We start from the raw sequence: 10,363 nt of genomic DNA on the forward strand, positions 1-10,363 counted from the left end.
GCTGATTATCTAATAGTTGTCTCCATGCCTGTACTAAACTCTACATTGATTTTGCCAGCCTCTCTCTGCTGCTTTCTCTGCTTGTTCTAAAAGTATCGCTTGTAGAGCAAAACTCAGACATGACAAGTATGACACAAATCCACACTTCTGATTAATTCCAATATCATTGACACCTTTCCTAATCCATGTATGTGGCAGAAGGAAACCTGTGAGTGGCTATAGCTGCGTCCGATTTTCTTTCCTCATGACACAAATCTCGAAATCAGTCCACGGCAATATGACATTTCAGCAGTTAGAAACGCGTCAATTTTTTTGGTCAAAATTCGGTATATGGAATGGGTTCAGGAAACCAGGTGCCCTGCTACTGTCTCTGTAATGAAACTGACATGAAATTGGCATTTGGATGATACCTTAGAGCCTATGGCACTACTGATATTCTTTGTTTTCTATCCTGCTGTGATTTCTAGCTGAATTATTCTGTAGATTTCTGAATTAGCGCAAAACCCTACTAAACCTTTCTTGCCAGAGAGCATAGTGGGCTACAGGGGGGAATGAATACAAAGCACCCCCAAGGTTGGAAGGAAGACTAGGACTGATCTCATAACACTTTTCAGAGGGAGGGAATTACGTATTTCCTTACTTATCATATTAACGAAACTTAACTTCCACTCCAGTGGTTTTCCTAAACCCATATCATGGCCACCATATCCTTTGCAACCTTAACTTACCAATAACTCTGGTAACTGTGGAATATAGACATGGTCCAAAGCTGGGCAGATGTCATTGCTACATTTATCAAATATATTTATTTATTACCAGATTAATTCATGCACACTGGCTTTGTATTGACTCCACTCCAGCTAAGCCTCACCAACGGTATAACCAGGGACTTTTGTTGAAGCCTCTGTTTCAGCCCCTACTGACTTATTGAAGGTCTCTGTTTGATGTCCTGTCCTGGAATTTTCCTCCTACCAGGTGCCAGAGCCTAGCATTACGCAAACCACCTCTCACTTTTTCCTCCTCAGTGAGTAGACTGGTTCTCTCCTTGACTCTTCAGCCTGAGCTAGGAATACCTCAGTCAACAAGCCACTCTGAAGCGCTTCCTCTCAGTGAGTATCTTCTTTCTTCTTTCACAATCCTTTTCTTCCGTGGTCTTCTTCTTCTGGCTCTGTAGCACAAACACCACCCAGTCCGTACTGATGCTGACTGACCAGCCCCCATCAGTCAATCACAGTGTCTAAGAATTCTAACCCTGCAGCCACCAATCAGAGTTGTGCATAAAACCCCTCCTCAACTGTCAGTTAAGGTCCTCCAGTGAAAGTTGAACCAACCTTCACTGGGCCAAACAGAAGACTTCCTACACCAAACACTTACAGTGTACATTAAGGTAAAAGGTAAAGGACTCCTGGACGGTTAAGTCCAGTCAAAGGGGACTATGGGGTTGCGGCGTTCATCTCGCTTTCAGGTCAAGGGAGCCGGCATTGGTCCACAGACAGCTTTCCAGGTCATGTGGCTAGCATGACTAAACCGCTTCTGGTGCAACCGTGACAGAAGCCAGAGTGCATGGAAACGCTGTTTACCTTCCCGCTGCAGCAGTACCTATTTATCTACTTGCGCTGGCATGCTTTTGAAGTGCTAGGTTGGCAGGAGCTGGGACAGAGCAATGGGAGCTCACCCCATCACAGGGATTCGAACTGCTGACCTTCTGATCGGCAAGCCCAAGAGGCTCAGTGGTTTAGACCACAGCACCACCAGCATCCCACAATGTACATTATAATACAAATGGCAGAATACACAATGCCAGTTGAAACACAGTTTATGAGAACTGGATTTGTTTGCAGTGATGACATGCTCAGCATGGCAAATGCAGTAAGCAGAATTGTGCAACTCACTTATTGAAGGGATCTATCGACTGTTTCTCCACCAAAACGTAACAGGTGGCTTAGAAAACCTGTGAGCAAATCAAACAAGTTGCAAACAGTAATAAAAGCAATGGTGCCATACTACAGTAAAAAGCACAGAAATATGGGGTGGGGGAGGGGGAGAAACCCTGCAGATTTTAAATTTCCATGCAGCGCAAAATGTATGCATAAAAATCAGTAAGAAGACTGATTGCAACAGCTTGTATGAACAAAGAGCCTCCGCTCTCCCTTAGAGAAACGGAGGGGGCCATCAAAGGAGGGGATTAGATGGGAGAAGGAAGTCCTGAGGCTATTCTGGTCCTAAAACATATACAGCACGAAAGGCCATCACCAGCGTTTTAAGACAAATGGGGAGCCGATGCAGTACTGTAGTTTCAACCAGGTTTCAAAAGTTCAACTGAATGTTTAAAAGAGTGTAAACTGAGGCAGGATTTTGTGAAGCTGTACACTCTCTTGGACAGTTTTGACAGTCAGACCTCACCTGGAGTACTGTGTCCAGTTCTGGGCACCACAGTTCAAGAAGGACACTGACAAACTGGAACGTGTCCAGAGGAGGGCAACCAAAATGGTCAAAGGCCTGCAAACGATGCCTTATGAGGAACGGCTAAGGGAGCTGGGCATGTTTAGCCTGGAGAAGAGGAGGTTAAGGGGTGATATGATAGCCATGTTCAAATATATAAAAGGATGTCACATAGAAGAGAAAGTTTGTTTTCTGCTGCTCCAGAGAAGCGGACACGGAGCAATGGATCCAAACGACAAGAAAGAAGATTCCACCTAAACATTAGGAAGAACTTCCTGACAGTAAGAGCTGTTTGACAGTGGAATATGCTGCCAAGGAGTGTGGTGGAGTCTCCTTCCTTGGAGGTCTTTAAGCAGAGGCTTGACAGCCATATGTCAGGAGTGCTCTGATGGTGTTTCCTGCTTGGCAGGGGGTTGGACTCGATGGCCCTTGTGGTCTCTTCCAACTCTATGATTCTATGATTCTATGATCATCGGAAGCACAAAGAGATGAGTCTATGAGAGAGGCAGAGTAATCTGAGTGGAGTTGAGCATGTGCTCATTCCTCCCATTGAAACCAACAGGTCTCTTGGTGCAACCTTTTGCCCGACACCACTGTATTGATCCAAACTGATCCCTAACCTGCTAAAGAAGAAAGCCTGCAGGTCAAAGCTCTCTGCTCTCAGTTGAGCTTACAGTAAGCCCACAACTTACCTGGGGGTTACGTTTTGGGGTTTGCGCCTAAAGCCCATAGCTGTCAACTTTCAGCTTTGAAAATAAGGGATCAGCAGCCTCACCTGTCCCGGCGATAGTCTACAGCAGTGTTTTTCAACCTTTTTTGGGCAAAGGCACACTTGTTTCATGAAAAAAAATCACGAGGCACACCACCATTAGAAAATGTTAAAAAAATTAACTCTGTGCCTATATTGACTATATATAAAGTAATTCTCTTGAATAGGAATCAAATAAACACAAAGAAAGTATTTTATAATTACTTTATTATGAAATAGTAAGTAAACAGAAATATGAAAAATTATAAAATACTTTATTTTTAAATCTTTCGAATTTTTCGATTTTTCCCACGGCACACCAGGCAACATCTCGCAGCACACTAGTGTGCCGCGGAACAGTGGTTGAAAAACACCGGTCTACGGGATATCTAACAATCCGGGATAGCAGCGGGAAACAGCGGGAAACGGTGCTGGGAAAAGGGAATTTCCCGCAAAAAATGGGAAGGTTGACAGCTATGCTAAAGCCAAAATTTCGAACAATCAAAACACATGAGGTGCAATGGCTGGTGGGATTGGCAAATTCTCTCTCCCCCCCCCCAGACACCTGTCCCCTCTCTTCCCCCTGTTAATTTTTTTATTTTTGCCAAGCACATAAAGCACACAAGTTAAATGCATGCAAGTTGCAGGCTTACTGTACTACTGTACTTAAACATGCGTAGGATTTCAGCCTTAAGCACATCCTTGATTTCCTCTTTGAAATCAATGGGTCATCAGTGATTAAATATTTGGCTGGGTGGTGCCAATTACTGTTGTGGTATAACTAGCCTGAAATGTCTAGTTCTGCAGCGCGTGGTTTGCTTGAAGCTGACTTTCCTTGGGAGAAGATTGGGGCTTTTCAACATTAGCATGCGCCCTTTATTCAAATGAAAAGATACCGTCTCTGGGAATGCTCTGCTTTTGTGCCTGGGTGGGGGCCGGGGCTCAGGGAGGGAGCATTTGGTTCTTTTATATTATTACTCCTTTTTCCATTTTTCCATTTGTCATTGATATATGTGGCGCAAAAGTGAAAAAAATGCAAACATTACATAAAGGCAGAGTAAATATACATTAGGGAGGACTAAGCCATCAAGTGATTTTACTCTTATCTGCATTTGCAGGTTGGTTAGATTCATCAATGTATGCGCAGCCAAACTCCATAATTCAGTTCCTTTGGTGGAAGGGAAAAGCAGAGAAGGCAGCTTGGAGGTGACATCCTGTATACTGTACTGTAAAATCTTGCAAAGTTTTTTTTAAAAAAATAAAATATTTTCAAATATCTGTTTAGCCATTGGGGCAAAGTAGCGGAACTAATTTTAAGGACATTTCCCAAACATTTATTTAGATAAAAGATTGATAACAGTAAAAACTCTAAAACCGGCAGCTAGATAACTAGCTTTTATTAATGACCTGCCATACACCGTGGCCGGATAATTAAAGTTTTTTTTCTTTTCCTTTTTACACCCCAAAGGAAGAGAGTGGACAAATTTATTTGATAGTTTGATAACCACGGGACACTGGTTGAAAACTATTGATATAATCAGAGCTCATTCGATTTGCTCGCGACAGACACTCCTATCAGTTAATTTCACCTGTGAATAGTTAATTATTCCCTGGATGCATATGGTTGATCCATTAATAAAATTTGACTATGTCATAGGTTTTCCTTTCTTTTGTTGCCCTCATGTGCATTTTTATCTATGGGAATCTCTCCCCTTTTTCTTGCAGTGGAAGACAGATGTTAGTGGTGTGGATATTTCAGCAGGGCCGCATTATAAATGGCATGCACTAGGGATGAGGAACGCTCTCCTCGCCTGAAAACGACTGGGCCTGGGTACATAATGAAGGCTCCCAAGCATGAATGATAAACATTTTTCATTTGCAAGCCCTGCTTATGGGGCTGCACTTCCCATTACCTTAAGCGAGGGAAACGGGGTCTCATTTTGGCAGGTGCACAAAATACTTTCGAGACAGGAAGGAACATTCACAGAGTCGACTCTTAGCTTCCTGTTTAATTCTACTTTCTCAATCTATATTTGTTAAAATCGTTGCACTTAGCTTTGCAGTTGAGAGAGCCCCGATGTTGTAAAAAATTGCTTTGGTGTGTGCGTGTGTGTGTGTGTGTGTGTGTATCACATTTATTTGTTGTTGTTGTTGTTTAATTGTTTAGTCGTGTCCAATTCTTCATGATCTCATGGACCAGAGCACGCCAGGCACTCCTGTCTTCCATTGCCTCCCGCAGTTTGGTCAAACTCATGTTAGTAGCTTCGAGAACACTGTCCAACCATCGCGTCCTCTGTCGTCCCCTTTTCATTGTGCCCTCAATCTTTCCCAACCTCAGGGTCTTTTCCAGGGAGTCTTCTCTTCTCATGAGGTGGCCAAAGTATTGGAGCCTCAGCTTCAGGATCTGTCCTTCCAGTGAGCACTCAAGGCTGATTTCCTTAAGAAATCAGTACATTTCCGAGCACAATTCCAGGTGTTGGTGCTGACATTTAAAGCCCTAAATGGCCTCAGTCCAGTATATCTGAAGGAGCGTATCCACCCCCGTCGTTCTACCTGGACACTGAGGTCCAGCACTGAGGGCCTTCTGGCGGTTCCTTCACTGCGAGAAGCCAAATTACAGGGAACCAGGCAGAGGGCCTTCTCGGTAGTGGCGCCCGCCCTGTGGAACACCCTCCCACCAGATGTCAAAGAGAACAACAACTACCAAACTTTTAGAAGACATCTGAAGGCAGCCCTGGTTTAGGGAAGCTTTTAATGTTTGTTATATTAGTGTATTTTACTATCTGGTTGGAAGCCGCCCAGAGTGGCTGGGGAAGCCCAGCCAGATGGGCGGGGTATAAATAATTTAGTATTATTATTATTTATTATTATTAATATTATTATTATTAATGGATAGGTTTGATCAAGAGTCTCCTCCAGCATCATAATTCATTAACATTAATACCTTGCATTTTCCCCATCAGTGTATATGTGTTTCCCAAGGGCTCATCTATCCAAGCACCAATCAGATATGCTTAGCTTCAGAAAGGTACCAGTACAATGCAACGTATTTGTTTAAAGTCATAGGTTTTAAAACAAATAAAAAACTGACAATATCCAACAATGCATATCTAGAGATATAGTATTTGAAGAATTGGACTTTTCCAAATCTGTTATGAAGTGACCTGATCTATACCTCCAGCTGTAAACTAGAACCTAGTTAACCCTTGGTTTTTCCACTTCCCAAATATTACAATTCAGTTGAAATCTTTGGCAGGCTTTGAATAACTCTTGCAATGCTACCAAGACTTTGGATATTTTGGGTGACTATAATTTGGATGAACTGCAATATGCAGTTGATTATGATATTTAAATGACCCATGGAGGGAAGGAGGGAAGTCATAAGATTCGGAAGAATCTTGTTTTATTTTGAAATTTAACTGTGTTAAATGTGTGATTTATTTTGTAAAGCCAATAATTTTTTTAAAGCAACATGAATCATTCCCAAAATATAATTATGAATGAGCCTCTTACATATGTGCCTTAATAGTGTGTGAGCTTGCTTTTGCTGGGTAATCTGATTTATATTAGGTCTAATTTGAGACAAGCAAACTCTCATCTCCTCATCAACACAAAGAAGCCTTTCTCTTTTCAGATTTGTCAGAGTTGAAAATCCCTGTTCATGACAATGTCATGGGGAACTGCAGAAGCTTAGCAATCTTCTGGTTGTACATATGTCCATACTACACTGAAATAGTTAAATGTTTCTTTGATTGTCTTTGAATTCTTCCTGCCACACTTGCCATCCTCTCCTGCCATAGCAGTGTGGTGCATCGCACCCTTTGAGAACCACTGCAATAGTAATAATTTAGAATAATAATAATAATTATTATTTATTTATACCCTGCCCATCTGGCTGGGTTTCCCCAGGAACTCTGGGCGGCTTCCAACAAAAGATTAAAAATACATTAAAACACCAGTCATTAAAAACTTCCCTAAACAGGGCTGCCTTCAGATGTCTTCTAAAAGTCGGATAGTTGTTTATTTCCTTCACATCTGATGGGAGGGCGTTCCACAGGGCGGGCGCCACCACCGAGAAGGCCCTCTGCCAGGTTCCCTGTAACCTCACGTCTCGCAGTGAGGGAACCGCCAGAAGGCCCTCGGCGCTGGACCTCAGTGTCTGGGCTGAATGATGGGGGTGGAGATGCTCCTTCAGATATACTGGTCCGAGGCCCAGGTGGTTAGGAAACTGCTGCTGCCAGATCTCTCCCTGGCACTACCTGGTTTATGAGCCCCCAATTATCAGGATGTTGGGTGTGTGATATGTCTGGGTGAGGGGTGATGAATCTGCTGAATCCAAAGTTATTCACTTTCCCAGTTAAATAGCCCAGAGGTGGAATAGGAAAAATGCTCTCCTTTCTCTCTGGAAGCCTCTCAAAAGAAAATCCTCAGAAAATTTCTTAGAATATCTTTTTTCTGGGAAATTTCCAATCAGCCCAACAATTCCTCTATATATACCAGGCTTCCCAAACTATGTGTTACTTAAAGCATACAATTCCACTACAGTGGTACCTCAGGTTAAGTATTTAATTCATTCCAGAGGTCCGTTCTTAACCTGAAAATGTTCTTAACCTGAAGCACCACTTTAGCTAGTGGGGGCTGCCACGCCGCCGGAGCACGATTTCTGTTCTCACCCTGAAGCAAAGTTCTTAACCTGAGGTACTGTTTCTGGGTTAGCGGAGTCTGTAACGTGAAGCATATGTAACCTGAGGTACATATGTAACCTGAAGTGTATGCAACCTGAAGCGAATGTAACCCGAGGTACCACTTTATGCCAAACTGCAGGTTTCCTGTGGTTGTTTTCTTTTTTTTGGGTAATTTGTTAATTATGTGTATATTCTACATTTTCTCCGAAGGAGTTCAGAACAGCATTTTATCACACTTCCCTCCCATCACTCATCCGCAACGCAGCGAAATAGGTTTATCAATCTATTTCGAAATTTTAAATTTAAGCTCCTAGAGTGGAGAATACATAAAACAAAACAATGCACTGAAAAGAATATTTCACTGGCAATACAATTCATTGTAAAAATCATGAAATGGCAAAACAACCAGGGACCAGCAGCAATTGCATACACCTTCAAAATACTGAGGTTTACCCTCCTTTTCCTGGGATCTTAGCTGGGATTTACCCCATCTCTTCAAATGATACACAGTCACTCCTAACATACTGAAAGTGGTTATAGGAAAAAAATGCATTTAAGAGCATGTGTGTTGTTTTAAATCTTAAAATATCAAACCCCTAAAGCTTTGTTAAGCTGGCTTTACACCCCCCCCCACCTTTAAGAAGATTCTGCCTCGTTTTTCTCATTAGAGCCAGGGTGGTGTAGTGGTTAAGAGCCGTGGACTCGTAATCTGGTGAATCGGGTTCGCTTCCTCGACATGCAGCTGCTGGGTGACCTTGGGCTAGTCACACTTCTCTGAAGTCTCTCAGCTTCACTCACCTCACAGAGTATTTGTTGTGGGGAAGGAAGGGAAAGGAGATTATTAGCCGCTTTGAGACTCCTTAAGGGAGTGAAAGGTGGGATATCAAGTCCAAACTCCTCCTCCTCTTCCTCTTCTAGATTGCAGCAGCACCCCTGAAATTTAGCTCATTTATGATTAGCATGAGACGCCGGTGGTGCTGTGGGTTAAACCACAGAGCCTAGGACTTGCCGATCAGAAGGTCGGCAGTTTGAATCCCCGCGACTGGGTGAGCTCCCGTTGCTTGGTCCCTGCTCCTGCCAACCTAGCAGTTTGAAAGCACATCATAGTGCAAGTAGATAAATAGGTACTGCTCCGGCGGGAAGGTAAACAGTGTTTCCGTGTGCTGCTCTGGTTCACCAGAAGTGGCTTAGTCATGCTGGCCACATGACCTGGAAGCTGTCTGTGGACAAACGCCGGCTCCCTCGGCCTATAGAGCGCGATGAGGGCGCAACCCCAGATTCGGTCACGACTGGACCTAATGGTCAGGGGTCCCTTTACCTTTACCTTTATGATTAGCATGTTCCCTAAGGACTTCTGGTGTTGCAGCTGCAGGTGGACTGCAGTTTGGGGTATCTCCAGACTTTCTCCTTTTGTGTTCCTGAACAACAAGTATATGTAAGACTCCCAGATGAGGTAAGTATCGCTTGCCTCACAACATTGCCTCACAGTTTGTTGGACTTGAGCGCTTGAGTGGAATGAATGGTCCACAGACAATGTTTCACCACCATCTATATAGGACTTGGAAATTAATCTCCCAGATGGCAGTACCTTTGAGGTCTCTTCAGAAATTCTTTTGGGCAACCTTGACCCATCGCCATTTTGGTCAGTTCCAGGGACAACCGCTCTTTCTCTGAGTCAGTATTTTGGGTCACAGGCTGCATATTATTTTCCAGAATTCCTCCTTTTTTGAAGAAATGATAATTAATCATGGGGATCAGTTGGATGCTGTTGGGACGGCTCTAACTTGGAAATTAAACAAGCTATTTATTTACTCCTTTGTTATCAAGGAGTTCTCTGGAGTTCTCTGGAGTTGTTGTTTTGCTTTTGTTGTTTTTAAGGGATAGCATCCAATTTCGTTGCACTTGTGCAATGTTGCACTTGTGTAATGACAATAAAGAATCTATCTATCTATCTATCTATCTATCTATCTATCTATCTATCTATCTATCTATCTATCTACCTACCTATCTATCTATCTTCAGCTTGCTTCAGAAGTTCTGTTTTGGTGCTGCCCCCTAGTGGGGAGATCCTTATCATGCCTATACAAAAAGATCTGGAACATACAGGGATGGATAAATTTGGCAGCTTGGATTTCTCATTGTTTTGTTTTTCCTGACTTAAATTTGTTTTGTCCCACTTCCACATCAGTTTTCGATTGAAAAATTAAATATACATTTCAATGCACATTTCTCCTAATACAGTGGTACCTCGGTTTACATACGCTTCAGGTTACAGATTCCGCTAACCCAGAAATAGTGCTTCAGGATGAGAACAGAAATCGTGCTCCGGCGGTGTGGCAGCAGAAGGAGGCCCCATTAGCTAAAGTGGTGCTTCAGATTAAGAACGGACCTCTGGAACGAATTAAGTACTTAACCTGAGGTACCACTGTATGTACATTTTGGTTTATATGATTTTGCATAAGTGAAGCAATTTTCATGAGTATACAGT

At 42.9% G+C, this 10,363-nt stretch overlaps 1 long non-coding RNA gene across 1 annotated transcript; it reads left to right on the forward strand.

Moving 5' to 3' along the window:
- Positions 1 to 1,034: 1,034 nt before the first annotated feature.
- On the forward strand, positions 1,035 to 5,259 carry LOC310849498. Its single transcript, XR_014566932.1, has 3 exons — positions 1,035 to 1,109; positions 4,309 to 4,396; positions 4,916 to 5,259. It is a non-coding gene; the product is annotated as an uncharacterized lncRNA (long non-coding RNA).
- Positions 5,260 to 10,363: the final 5,104 nt, after the last annotated feature.

The sequence above is a fragment of the Podarcis gaigeae genome, assembly GCF_964106915.1.
Source record: "Podarcis gaigeae genome assembly, chromosome: 7".
Lineage (NCBI taxonomy): Eukaryota > Metazoa > Chordata > Lepidosauria > Squamata > Lacertidae > Podarcis > Podarcis gaigeae.